This window comes from Syngnathus acus, chromosome 19 (assembly GCF_901709675.1).
Source record: "Syngnathus acus chromosome 19, fSynAcu1.2, whole genome shotgun sequence".
Classification (NCBI taxonomy): Eukaryota; Metazoa; Chordata; class Actinopteri; order Syngnathiformes; family Syngnathidae; genus Syngnathus; species Syngnathus acus.
In genome coordinates, this window is record NC_051103.1 from 360,272 (window position 1) to 375,453 (window position 15,182).

At 40.3% G+C, this 15,182-nt stretch overlaps 1 protein-coding gene across 5 annotated transcripts in view; it reads left to right on the plus strand.

Moving 5' to 3' along the window:
• Positions 1-15,182, plus strand: part of trdmt1 (tRNA aspartic acid methyltransferase 1) — a 170,002-nt gene that overhangs the window by 132,091 nt on the left and 22,729 nt on the right. For 2 of the 5 annotated variants that reach the window (XM_037277489.1, XM_037277493.1), the window contains exon 12: positions 13,407-14,133. The exons of 1 other annotated variant lie outside the window; for it this stretch is intronic. The gene's annotated coding sequence lies outside the window, so the exon portion shown is untranslated. Of the gene's footprint in view, positions 1-1,347; positions 1,486-2,810; positions 3,413-13,406; positions 14,134-15,182 lie in introns of those variants that run through there. 2 more of the 5 variants (XM_037277490.1, XM_037277491.1) reach the window with 2 other exon arrangements.

A 15,182-nucleotide genomic window follows, 5' to 3' on the forward strand; every position in this document is an offset into this window, starting at 1 on the left:
TGGCCCGAAGAAAAGAAAGGTGGACACTGAGTGCCGAATGTTAAAAAAGAGTGGACAATTTGGCTCGACCTACGTGTGTGAGAAGACGTTCAGCCACATGAACGTCAACAAAGCCCGTCACAGATCTAGGTTAACGGACCGACACCTCGGCTCTATCCTAAGAATTACCACAACAAATTTTACTCCAGACTATGATGCACTAGCAAAAAAGGGAAACCAACAATACTATTGATTTCTTTATTACTTTATTTAGATGTATTCTTTCACTGATTCTTCAAGATGATGAATTTGGTCAGAATGTTTGCCATTGGATGTGATTTCGCCTCATTAGATAAACATATTTCATAAATCTAACCTGCAGGCGCTGAAGTGATGGAAAATGCTATTCATCATAAAGGTGTCGTATTTAATAAGAATCACTGATAGTAGTTTTTTGGTGAAATATTTTTTTAATGCTGTTAATAAATGCATTTGTTTTCAAAAAGCTTTTTTTTAATATCCATGCTTTAGTATCTACTAAAAGTAAAAACCTTTTATGCAATGACCTTTACATGTCATTTATATTACTTCACACAAACACTACATCCATCTGCTCCTGGTTCGGCCCCCCGGTCAAAATTTAGAACCCAATTCGGCCCGCAAGTCAAAAAGTTTGGCCACCCCTGCTTTACAGCATACGTCACTTCCCCCTTTCCTTGCAAATACAGAAGTCGATGCAGTCGCATATGTGCAATTGGTACTGGATAAGCGCCACAATATCTGATGAAACAGTTGCAAATTATTTTAATGTAGTAAAAATAACATTAGTAATAATGAGGATGGCAAAACGAGAGCAAGACTTGAACCTGTGACGCGCTGGGTTAAGGACTTCCTTCGCTGCGACCGCTCTTGCCACTATGCGCTACGAGGCAGCACACTCAGTTGTGCAGAATTTATACTTGTGTGTCTCAAGCGATTCAAGGCAACGCAAGGTAGGGAGTTACCGGTCACTCTCCTGTATCAGCTGTCACTGTCAAACAATTTATGATAAAATAAGGTGGGGAGTTGCCAGTAACTCTCCTGTACCTTACCGTCACTCTCGCTCCCGCATTCCTCTTCCAGAACTTTTTCACGCTCAGTCACAGCTGTCACAATACCCGCAACAATTGTTGATAAGTCGCAGTTTTTTTTCATAGTTTGGCTGGGGGTGCGACTTATACTCAGGAGTGACTTATGTTAACACATTATATCATTTCACATGTTATTTTCACATTAAACCGCATGAGGGCGCTTCAGGCCTGTGGAATAATTGGAACTGCAACTGACGATTGTCAGGGCCCCGGGGTGGCATGTTTCTTTTATCCACAGGGAGCAACTGTGAGCAGAGTGCAGAGGGCCCAGGTGTGACTCATCAGGCTCGTTAAGGAGTGCTCTTAAGGAGCATGCTGTCGACTGCTCGTCGCCTGAGTGTCCCTACCAGTGTGATCATCTCCCTGGTTGTGCCTCTAGCTCAGGGGTGGCCAACCCGCGGCTCGCGAGCCGCATGCGGCTCTTTGGCTGGTTTCATGCGGCTCTTTTACGTTCATATCAACATTTGTGTTTATTTTTTGTGCGTATTTGCTTCGCTCGAGTTCAATATGGTATTTTGGTCAAACGCGCATGCGCGTCAGGTGAAATCCCGCAACGGAGGAGGGACAAACCCATTTGAGGAGTGTCAATTTCGCTCTCAAAATGGCAAGGAAAAAATGCACAGCTAAACGAATATATGACGATGAACACAGGGCAGAGCGATTGGTTTTGCTGGCTTTTTAATGAATGGCGACTGTGACTATGGAGGCCCATTAGGTCCAGAAAAGCTGACAAGATGCTAAGCCAGGGGTGGCCAACCCGGCCAAAATGGCAAGGAAAAAATGCACAGCTAAACGAATATATGACGATGACCACAGGATGTTTTTAACAGAGTTAAAGTTGTTTTTTGTTGAACGTAATGGCAAGCCATTCTGCCTGATATGTCGGACGTCATTAGCGCATTTAAAAGCTTCAAATGTTCAGCGCCACTTCAGCTCACTTCATGCTAATATCGATAAGGACTTTGCAAAAGGGACTGAATTTCACAAGCACAAGTTTGGACACTTTGAAAAGTCAGGCAGAAAAATAGGTACAGTTTTTAAAAAAAATTACGAAGCACTCAGAGACTGTCACACTTGCATTGTTTCAACTGGCTTGGAACGTTGCACGGGCTAAAAAGCCATACAATGAAGTGGAGTTCGTTAAAATATGCCTCAGTGACGTTATTGGAATCTTGTCTCCTGAAAACGACAAACTAAAACGAATGGTCTGTCCCGCCACACATAGTAAGTGAAAAAACGTATGTTTTTGTTTGTGGAATTTGTTGAACTGAGAGTTTGTCTGTGTGAGACAATGCACACAATGTTCATTGTTGAAAATGTGGTCTTTGGTCTGTGGTTTTAGTACTGTAGGAGTCAATTTGTCATTATCATGTTGGTGCGTGACATAATAATGTCACAATAAATTTGGCTGAGCAGAGGGGTGTGTGTGTGTGTGCGTGTGTGTGTGTGTGGGGGGGGGGGTGTTCATGTGTGCTCATGTGTATGATGTGGCTCTTTGCGATGACACAGTAAAAATTTTGTGGCTCTTAGTCTCTGACTGGTTGGCCACCCCTGCTCTAGCTCCTCGATCTTGCTCCTTGATCTTGCTCCTAGTTCTCGCCTTGCTCATCCACGCCACGCTCTTCAGATTCCTCTGGTTCGCAGTAAGATCTCCGCCACAGTCACGTTGATTCCTCTGACCAGGTCTTGTGCATCCTGCAGATTACTTCCACCGATCACCAAGATCCACCCCGTTCTGGCTAAACTACTCACGCCCCGCCACTGCTGCCCCACTCCGTGCTCCTGGCTCCGATCATCCCGCTCTACCTCACCGCAGCTCCTCCAATAAACACTCCTAACTCATTCTGGACATCTGAGTTGGTTTTTCTGCATGTGGGTCAAATCAGTCGTTACAACGATGACAACGATGTAAGCCACGCTACTTCCGAAGTTAGTGGCGATGTTTATAAGTGACACTGAGGATGAAAATTTTGTTTGATTTAATGATTTGGAGTGACACTGATGGTTCGATAAACTTGTTAGCATGTTATTTATGCTATAGTCATATCAATAAAATTAATATGTTACGTCAGGCACGTTCTCAGTTCCTTGTTCATGTAACGTTAGTATACCGCACCGTTCAGCCGGTTGTTGCCTATTCTTATTTCAAATTGCCTGTCAAGATGATATGTCTGTTCTTGGTGTTGGATTTTATCAAATAAATTTACCCCAAAATTTATAAAATTATACTCCGGTGCGACTTCTATATATATATATATGTCTTTTTCTTCTTCATTATGCATTCTATGGCTGGTTGTACTCCGGATAAAGTATATAAGCAGACAAGTATATTCATGGAGTCAACCAATAAAGCAGACATAACTAGACATTCTTTGATATAAGATAATAACAGAGGTTGCTACAACTTCACGATTCAATATGTATTTCTGTGCACTGCAAAATAAATGTCTTTTGATATGTTGCTTAAATAGCTTAATGACCCTTAAGGAACTGTGTAATGCATGCCTGATGTTTGTTCTCTAAATCATGGACACGGCCAGAGTCGTCTTGACCGTACAGTACTTGATTATATCTTGTGTTTTGATTAAACGTCATATGTCGCCTAATGCGAGACGCCAGCTTTTCGATTACTACTCGATCAAACTCTACTGCGAACTCGCCCCACCCCAACGACTCATCACCCATCAAACTCGCCCCACACCGGCCTGTCCAACTGAATATAAGCTGACCAAAGAACCTTGAACGTTGCCTTTTCTGAATGGAGACTTTCTGCTCTTGAAGGGCCCAGCGCTGTATTGTACTTTCCTGAAAACAGAGCTTTCTTAACAAGAATTATGATTGAACTCAACCAACCTGTGTAAGTCTAATTTCTGCTTCAGTGTCTTTGCATTTTCCTAAATCTGAAGAAATTAAACGATCACGCAGTGAGTGAATTGGATAACAGGTGATTGGCAATGGCTTTTGCCGTGAGGCGCAGATAGCGCTCCCTAAATTGTCGACAAAATCCAACAAATGGTGACCATCCGACGTGATTTCTTCAGAAGGGAAAGTGCATGCTCCAGGAAGGATTCTTCCATCTCCGCTCTTGCTCAACAATATTGCAGTCCGATCAACACAAAAGGTAAGGGGGAACTTTTTTTTATAAAAATCTCCCAGTTCAGCAATGTTGTGGAGTGAAAGCGGAGTAAAATTAAATATTAATAATTTTAGCTCTGTGTTCAGGAATTGTGGTTGTATGTATATACTACATTTATGCTTGTATGGGAACTGGTGAAAAAGTGACATTTTGTGGAAAAGAAAAAGAGAAAGGTGGTGAGGACTTCGTCTGATCAGCGAAGGAAACTCACACCGTGGAGAACCTGTGGGGTGCCAGTGACTATCATATGGGCACCGGAGTGGCCTCAATAGTAGACGCTTAGGGACTTTGTACTGTTGCCTAAGGTCAGGGTCGATTGGATCGGCCAGGCCACCAATACGAGTCGGGACTCGTGAAAAAAAAAAAAAAAAAAAGGAGAAGGCATCGCTGATATAGCAGGACGGATGCCTGGCGACCTCAATAGTGCGACCTTAGAGACTTATATTGTTGTCTAGGGCGAAGGGTAACTGGGTTAACCAGGTCGCTACATAATTGTTGAAGTGTGACTATGATGATATTGTGTGGAAAGCAGGCTTGGCTGTCAGATGGGACAGTGACGCAGCTAGAGAAGTGAGTGATTAGTTGTGGTGGTGCTGTTCATGGGGTGGAAGTGATGATTTGTGGTTCATGAAGAACAATAAGTTGATTTGTATAAAATTGTTGATTTTTTATATTTGGCATGTGAGTTGGAGTCAGAAAAATGGCTTAAAAATAATTTGATAAAGAATGTATGTATATAATTAGCATGAAGGTTGTATCCCATTGTGTGGTGGGGTTAAACTGTAACCATTTTTGTTTTCAAAAGGGTGCGGCTCTAAAGTTTGGGCCAAACGGTCAGGTGGGCACAAATGCATATTTTGGACAGAGGTGGGGGGTTGCATTGTGCGACGTGGTGGTGGCGAGGCTCTCCACACTTCGGTTGCCCCCCCCCCCCCCCCCTTGTCATCAACTGGGAAGATTGTCATGTCTATGTTGTGGGCCCGTGTGTTATCTATGTTTGTCTTTGTGTATCAGTTTGTTATAAATGATGGAATTGGGCTAAAATGTTGCACGAAGATGGTGTGATAGACAATGGTTTATCAGATTTGCATTGTTAAATGTAAAAATGAGAAATTATAGAATAATCTGAGGGTTGTGGGCAGAAACTGGTCCAACGAGGAGAGTGCCCAACCCTCATAAAAAATGTGAGAGTAAGAGAGAACAGGCATTATTGAATTGGATCAAATTACATAAATTGTGATTGCAGATGTTAAATTTAGGAGGAATAATTGATCGATTAGGACATTAGACTATACAAGGTGGTTACATGTAAGAATAAATCAAAGAGTTGAATCACTTAGAGTTAAAAAAAACAAAAACAAAAACAACAACAAATAAAAACGACATTGCAAGGGGGCACTTTTTATTAAAAGAACACCAAGTAAATTATTAAGTAGGGGGCATTCGTGATTGGGATTAAATTAAGGATAAAATTAGGTCAATGATTAGAAATGGTGCTCTGCACAAAAAGGCTAAAATTTTAATGAGGAAACATTTGGAGCATTTGGGTTTATTTTGTTTATTGTTATGTTTTTCTTGTGTTCTTGGGTTAGGGTTCAGGTGTTCCTTGTTATTCTCTTATCGCCTGCATTGTAAATGTTTTCTTTATGCAGATAGGTTAACAGGCTAGGAATTTAGTGAGGAGATAATTGATCAATTGATGGGGGTTAATAATTGTCCAAATTCTAGTCACATGTTTTGAGGGACCACAGCAACAACATTATATTTGGAGGCCATTATTTAGTACGTGATGACAGTGTCTAGATAAATAGACTGTTTTATCAAAAATGTGAGAGTGAAGGAGGAGGTTTGAGTTGTAAACTGGCATTTGGGTGCCACTTTTAAGAGTCTGTGCAGGAGCAGAGATTGTTTTTGTTTGTTTTTAAAGATATATTTAACAGTTTATCTTGGTGCAGTAAGGATATAGCAATTTTGAAAGACTTAAAATTAAAAGCAAAATTACATTTTAATTCTGACACATGCCAGCTAACATGAGAATAAATATTAGCTCAAATGTGGCATGTGTTTTAAATTGGGCGATAAGACATTCACTTTCAAGCACTATCATTTAGCGCTGCTGACAACAATAACATATGAGATGGTAAATCAAGGAGGAGTGTCATATTTGGAACACAGGCGCTGTATGACCTATAGATTGAACAATAACATTCACCGCATATACAACCATGTTGGTAGATTGTTAAATTACATTACAGTTTAATACAAAGGATTTCGGAACTTTATTTGATGATAAACACTGGAACGAGGATTTTAGCTGTGTTAATGGGTCGGGTGGATGGATTACTCAGAAAAAAAAAAAATAAATAATAATGCATTTGATAAGGGCGGCTTGATAGTAAGATGATGAGTGTGCGCAACTGGTAGGAGACAAAATGTTAATAGGAAGATTTGGGGTGTAGGGAACAAATATTACACAGGAAGACTGATAACACGAAGATAGTTTTGTGAAATTTGTGTCCCAGTGTGTTCTGCCCTAGCGTGTGGCACAGGTCCTGAACTGAGTCCTCGTACTCCACTGGCTGTCTCAAAATCAACAGAGGACTGTCCCTGGTCATGAGACACCTTTGACCTTTGGGAGAACAACGGGAACTATTATCATGCTTGAAGGGGGCAAGCACAGCTCTTCACAGGACAAGAACCATACAGTTGGTGGAATACACACAGTTGCAGATCAAAAAGAAAATGGACTGAAAGAACAAAGACAAGATGGACGCATTTGAGAATGGCGGACAATCCAGCCCTGAGTCATCATCATGAGAATCTAAGAGGAGAGGCTGCTAAAGACTTGCACGAGGCACATGAAGTCAAACTGGACACATTGCTAAAGACTGCTGAAGCAATACAAAGTTGGTGGAGTAAGGGACAAAAGGGATGGAAGTGTGTTTGGGTGCTGGGGCGGACATAACTGAGGAGTTTTGATAAAAGAGGGAATAATAAGGCTGCTTATTGACATTGAAACGGGGATAAAAAACTAAATACATCGATATGGACAGTGAAGATGCACTAATAATAACAAATCATACGACAGCGGGATCAGAAACTTTGCAAAGTGTACATTGATCGATAAAAATTAAATCATTTGAATCATAAATTTCTATATGTAACATAGCATTTCGAAGACATGATGAATCTAATTGAAATAATGAAATTTTATAATTGGACCGGTGAAAATTTGGATTCGGGCAACAGAAGGCTGAATTGCTAAACTTAATTGACCTTTATCAAAACGACAGAATTTAATTACACATCAACTGTGACTGATTTATAGGATGCATATTTGAGTTTGAAGGGGTGAGGGGCCATAAGAAAGTTGGAATTCTGGATAGTCAGCAAAATAGTAATACAGGGCACTACTTAATTAAAAAAGAATACAGTGGGGTTTTTAATTAACAAATACAGTGACATGACCCTTGCGACAATTGATTTAAATGGCAATTTATGATAGGCACTTGGGGTTAGGATTAACAATCCATCCATCCATCCATTACTGGTGCGGCTCGTCCTTACGAGGGTCACGGAGGATTAACAATAATAACTAGAATTTGTAATTTCTGTAGAAATTGCGTGTGAAAGCGAAGAGGCTGAATAAAAATTCGGGGAATGCTACAAGATTGTGTTTAAATTTGGAACGTGTTGAAGTGGTCAGAAAATGGATGAAAATATAGAAAGAATTCTGTAAAATTGGGCGTGAATTTTAAAGTTGAAAATTTGGAATTTTTCAAAAGTGGGAAGTTTTGGAATAGGTAGGGATGAGATGAACAGTTCAAAAATTGAAATGGGTTGAGTCAGTGAAAAAAAAAAAAAAAAAAAATTTAATTAGAAATTATAAGGGAAAAAGGAAATTTTGCAAAATCTTACCGCAATGTTGAAAGTGAAAATGTGAAATTTTAATCTAGAAAGTGAAATATGGTGAATTGGAAAGTGAAAGAAGGTGAATTGGAGGAATTATGTGGAAGAAAATGAGAAATATTGAATGTGCCATGAAGAATGAATGGTGAAATATTGGCTTAAAATTTGTAAATTTCTCGAAAACCGTACATTTTTAGAATATTTGGCATGAATATTTAGAATGTGTTAAAAGTGTTAAAAGTGGAATGAAGTGAATCAGATGAATTTGTAGAAGTAGTTAAGCTAAAAAAAAAAAGAAAAAAAAAAAAGAATAAATAAATAAATAAAAAAGAGGCAGAAGAATGCAGAAGAAGTTGAATAATAATAAAGTCAAGGCAAGTCAAGTTTATTTACGTATATAGCCCACAAGCAAGTCTCAAAGGGCTTCAAATGTACAAAAATTGACAATTTAAAGTACAGGAACAATAAGTGTGAAGGCCACAATGATGATCATGACAGCAAAAATATTTCTAATTGGTTTTGATAGGTACAAAGGGGAAACGTGGAGGAAGGTTTTCAAAATTTGTGATATAGCGTGACTCCATTATCAAGAGTAAGCATTTCTTTTTATTCTAAGAATTGGCATCAACAAAAATGAGAACGATAATCTTCAAGGTGATAGTGTAAGTGGCAGGAAGAAGCTGTGTATATTGTTTTTTAAACATTATTTTCAGTATCATTATTTTTTAGGAGGGTCAGTTATGCTTGTGAGGAGATGAATGAAGGAACTAGGTAACAGTAAAAGGGAGTGCTCTATAATTTTTTGGTTCTTTGCCAGAGGTAGATATTTGGACGGATGAATTTAAACTGAAAGCAAAATGGAACTGTTTAGTGGACGAAATATGGGAAGGTGGAAATATTGAAGTTACAGCTCTACACAAAGTGTCAAATAGTCTAAGTATGAGATGTGAGCAAACTAAATGGGGAGTTAAATCATGTTCCAGCATGCTGCATATTGGCAAACGATGAGAGGACAGGAGACCAGACAATTAGATATTAATTTTGGATTTAAAATAAAAAAGGGAAATTTTAATTGAGGAGAAAATTTTGCATAGGGATGGTTCCTTTTACAATTTAATATTGTACGTTTTTATGTGTGTGTTGTGGGATGACAGTTTGTCTGTAATGGTGTATGAATGTCAAGTCTGTGCTTGTGGTGTTGGTGTATTGTGAATGGTTAACATGATTCAAAGTTGGGGTGATGTGATCACAGCAGAGGATAACATTCCTCTCACCTGAAAAATATAAAGATACTACAGATTTGAAAAAGCAAGATTGATCGGGGCTAATTTTGGGATAAATATGGGTTTGGGATTACTCCTGGGCACCATTGACAACAAAAGACTTCAATGGAGAAGGCCCAATTCAAGATTATGACCAGACGTGACAATACCTGCATTGACAATCAAGACTCTGAGTCAAGACAGTGTATGACAACAACTCTGGACTTACCTGACAGTGTGACGAAATGTACGTGACGGAATTTGTGATGACTTGCTTTGTTTTGATGTTTTACCTAATTGTATTGCAGCCTCTAACAGCAACCCAGGGAGCAGATTGTGCTTCATTTGTTAAACTCGTGTTTACTTTGCAGGTTGTCAACTGCAGTCTTGGAGAATTTTGTGTCATGTCTGTGAACATGCATTAACAACTAACCCCTTACTTTTCATAATGAGTTTGTAAATGTGATCGTTTTCAGGACAGGCTCGGCAGGCTCCAGTTTTCAATTTCATACGTTTGACATGCGCCCGTGTGTGGATTATTTTTTGTTTAGCATTATGAATTTTATTTCTTGGTATTATGGATGTTTATTGTCCGGAGAGCTGCATGCACAGCTACAGGAGGGTGATGGCTTTTGTTCATACAGCCATGTGAGATGCTGCCAGTCGAGTTTCAGGGACTGAGAATTGGTGATTCCAGGCCAGGATGGCATCTGGAGGTACACCGAAGTCCAGCTGGCGATGGGTATGTTACCATGGAAATTGTTATTTTTACTTTTAACCATAGTGCCACATTTTTTAGAATGTGTCAAAAGGGGGAGAAAAAAAAAAAAGGGGGGAATTGTGAGATTTTAAGTGTTTTCAGAATTGATGGTTTTTAAGTCTGCAACATGCGAGACGGAGGAGAAGAAGCAGCTTGGCAGAAATGAAGTGAATGGGAGACAACATCGTGAAATGGAGCCAAAGCCTGGTAACAAGTGTGGAGAGTTTAAAATAGCTTATAATAAATTGTAGAGTCTACAATGTAGACCTTTCAAAATAGGATCAAATAGGTGGGAGAGTATTAAATGTAAAAAAATTGGAACAATAACATACAGACTCCAAACGGATTTGGAACAGGTGGATAACTTATGAACGTTAAAGTTTGAATAACACATTATTCACGTGATTCATTTGCAGGATAAACAATGGAAGGGATTGATAAATTGAACACATTTAAGATGACTGCAGGAGTATTATGGCGAAAACAAATAGATTCAACAAAAGTTTTTCCCTATAAAATGGTGGCGTTTGGGTTTGAAGTACATAGTCGCTTCAAAGGAGGAAAGGCATGAATTAAGATACGTGATTGATCAATGATTAAATGTTAGTCAAACAACAGATTGAATAAATTACGATGACTATGCTTTGAAAAGGCTATCCCTTATACCAGGGGTGTCAAAAAAAAAAAAAATAATAATAATAATCATTTTCGGGCCGCATTGTAGTCATAGCTTCTTTTGGAGGGCTGTTATGACTGTCACCCCAAATAAATGTATGAGAACCTCATATTATATACAGTAAAAGCTACAAAATAAACTGACAAGTAACTCGTTTTCAAATCAGACAAGTAAGAACTGGTCTAATATTTAAAAATAAAATATTATTAAAAGTGAAGACAATTTGCAATTCGAGTAATGACACATGAATATGAAGCACAATTTGTCTTCGCGGGCCACATAAAATGATGTGCCTGGCTGCATCTGGCCCCCGGGCCTTGAGTTTGACACCTGTGCCTTATACAAAGGTAAAGAAGGATTAGAAGTTGATAGAACAGATATGGACATTCACATATTCCAATAGAGTTTAAACTGCTTGCAATACTATTACAAATTAATTAACACTTGTGAGTGCGGGATTGATTGATTGATTGATTGATTGATTGATTGATTGATTGATTGATTGATTGATTGATTGATTGATTGACTGAATGACCGAGTGACAGAATGACCGAGACCAAATGACTGAGTGACCGAATGGGCGATCGTTCGATGTCTGTCTGTCTATGTGCATGTATAGATGTATGTATCCATCCATCCATTTTCTGAACCGCTTAATCCCCACGGGTTCGCGGGTGAGTTGGAGCCTATCCCAGCCGTCATCGGGCAGTAGGCGGGGGACACCCTGAACCGGTTGCCAGCCAATCGCAGGGCACACAGAGACAAACAACCATTTGCACTCGCACTCACACCTAGGGACAATTTGGAGTCTTCAATCGGCCTACCAAGCATGTTTTTGGGATGTGGGAGGAAACCGGAGTGCCCGGAGAAAACCCACGCGGGTCCGGGGAGAACATGCAAACTCCACACAGGGAGGGCCGGAGGTGGAATCGAACCCGCACCCTCCTAACTGTGAGGCGGACGTGCTACCCAGTGCGCCACCGAGCCGCTAGATGTATGTATGTATTTCGTTATTGGTTTATGTATTTTTCTCTCACATTTTCTTTCTCATCTTCCACTTCTTTCGGGAATCTTCTCGCTTTTTAAGAATCTCCTCTGCCATCTCTCCTTGATAGTTCCATGCTGTCACTGGAATGTCGTCTAGGCCAATTGCCTTTCCCCTCTCCATCTTTTACAAATGTCTGGGTATGAATTTTATCTATATTTATTTTTCTCACTCATTGGCGGCCCCACAGAGGGACTTGAAGCGGCTCCACAGAGGGACGTGGTGGGCCGACAGAGGGATTACGAACACATATGGGTTTTTGGTGACCTCAGTTAAACTGAGGTCAACAGAGGGTGTGAAGGAATAGGGTCAAAAGACACAAAACCCGCCTAGCCACAATAACAGATACGCTCACATCTCTTTGGATAAAGTATATAAGCAGACAAGTATATTCATGGAGTCAACCAATAAAGCAGACATAACTAGACATTCTTTGATATAAGATAATAACAGAGGTTGCTACAACTTCACGATTCAATATGTATTTCTGTGCACTGCAAAATAAATGTCTTTTGATATGTTGCCTAAATAGCTTAATGACCCTTAAGGAACTGTGTAATGCATGCCTGATGTTTTCTCTCTAAATCATGGACACGGCCAGAGTCGTCTTGACCGTTCAGTACTTGATTATATCTTGTGTTTTGACTAAACGTCATATGTCGCCTAATGCGGGACGCCAGCTTTTCGATTACTACTGAACGCTCTGCACAGAGGGAAATGTTTTGCCTAACAGAAAAGATATGGTGGGAAGCATGATTAAACTAAGAATATAATGATGTGAGCAAAGACATGGAGTATCAAAAGAACTAACTTTGCATAGTCAGGGAACAGTAATAGATTAATGATGTGACAGCCAAAAGCTCACATAAATTCGTACAAAATGACAAAATTGAAAGAATGAGGTCCGACAGTATATGTGCAAGGATGGAGGAGAATGTTTACAGGAAGGTCACTTGGAGATAAAAACCAGCTGGTGCCAGAAGGAGACAGCCAAGGACTCGGCCAAAGATGATCACCAAGGCCGAAAGACGGGATGGAAGACAACAGCCCACACACACACACCGAATCGTCCAGAACCAGCACCCACTCCCATTGAATCAAACTCCACTGCGAACTCGCCCCACCCCAACGACTCATCACCCATCAAACTCGCCCCACACCGGCCTGTCCAACTGAATATAAGCTGACCAAAGAACCTTGAACGTTGCCTTTTCTGAATGGAGACTTTCTGCTCTTGAAGGGCCCAGCGCTGTATTGTACTTTCCTGAAAACAGAGCTTTCTTAACAAGAATTATGATTGAACTCAACCAACCTGTGTAAGTCTAATTTCTGCTTCAGTGTCTTTGCATTTTCCTAAATCTGAAGAAATTAAACGAGCACGCAGTGAGTGAATTGGATAACAGGTGATTGGCAATGGCTTTTGCCGTGAGGCGCAGATAGCGCTCCCTAAATTGTGGACAAAATCCAACAATGACTACTGTCTCCTTTTGGTGTGTTGTTGGCCCACAGGGTTTCTCCTTCGACACGATCCTGTAGGGAATGCCGTTCTTGGAGAAATGTCTCCTCTGCGCCTCCCGACTACAGTTAGCGGGCGAGCAGGAATGTATATACCTTCGTTCTCAAATCGGGATGCCCAAGGAAACGGAATGCCCACCTGTTTGTCTATGTTGAGGGGCACTAAGTTTGTCACCCGCTGACGAGTCCGGGGCAAGGGAGGGGTGTCCAATGGAATACGGTACAAAAACAAAAATAAACGTTTACTTTTAACATCAATATGTAGTGATCCCTCGTTTTTCACGGGAGATGCTTTCCAGAACTACACATGAAAAACGAAAGTCCGCAAAGTACAAACATGTATTATATAGAAAGTTAAAGACTACTGTATTGTACGGAAGAGGAACGTGGTGTGATGTTTCTTGTTGGCCGCTAGACGGCATGGATGTATTGCAAGTCAATTAGAAGAGTGTTTTTTCCTTGCCAAGCAATGCAATGTGTCCACCTTCAGAATTACCAATCTATACTAACCCGGGGGACATCATGCACAGCGAAACCAAAGTGCACCACGATTACGCATGAATCTCCTGTTGCATTGTGGTCCAGTACACAATATTAAAGATTTCTAAACCCTCCCAAATACTTTTACGTGACATAAACCTTTCTCATTCCATTAATAACCATTCCCACACTCTCCTGTGCATGTACTTTACAGTAAATAAAAGAACAGATGCGCAATATTAACTCCTTCTGGTTGGTGCTTCTTCCCTCACGCGTGGCCAGCTGCCACCTCCTGCGCTTGAATTCAGTCAAGTGGTATCTATGGCCTCTTTAATCCAACGCTTTAGTTTGTTTGATTCCGTTTTTCCCCATGTCCCAGTCCATGATGTGATTATTTCTCCTGCAGTGATCTGTAATGGCTGATTTGAGATTTTCCTGTTCTGCTTTGTCTTTAGTGTCCGTGTAAATTTCCCTGCTGTCTCCTTCTCGCATTCTTTTTGATGTTCCTTTTTTCTCATGCTGAATGACCTGCCTGTTTCCCTAATGTATGTTTTGTTGCATGACTTGCATGGTATTTAACACTGTTGTGCAGCACCGCTTTGCTGGGCGGAGGGATATGTGACACGGTCACTGGGGAGTAGGGTAGTGTGTTGATCGCATGTCCATTCGGCAGGCAAATAGTGCCGAATAATTGACACAAAGAAGAGACAGAACAAGATTAAGACGGACGTTACTGAAGAAAGGAAGCTTTTATACACTGGGTCAAAAGACACAAAACCCGCCTAGCCACAATAACAGATACGCTCACATCTCTTTGGATAAAGTATATAAGCAGACAAGTATATTCATGGAGTCAACCAATAAAGCAGACATAACTAGACATTCTTTGATATAAGATAATAACAGAGGTTGCTACAACTTCACGATTCAATATGTATTTCTGTGCACTGCAAAATAAATGTCTTTTGATATGTTGCTTAAATAGCTTAATGACCCTTAAGGAACTGTGTAATGCATGCCTGATGTTTGTTCTCTAAATCATGGACACGGCCAGAGTCGTCTTGACCGTTCAGTACTTGATTATATCTTGTGTTTTGACTAAACGTCATATGTCGCCTAAATGTGAGATGCCAGCTTTTCGATTACCGTATTTTCCGCCCTAAAAGGCGCACCGGGTTATAAGGCGCACCTTCAATGAACGGCCCATTTTAAAACTTTGTCCATATATAAGGCGCACCGGATTATAAGGCGCATAAAATAGAAGCTATATTGCATCAAACTGAGGTTGAC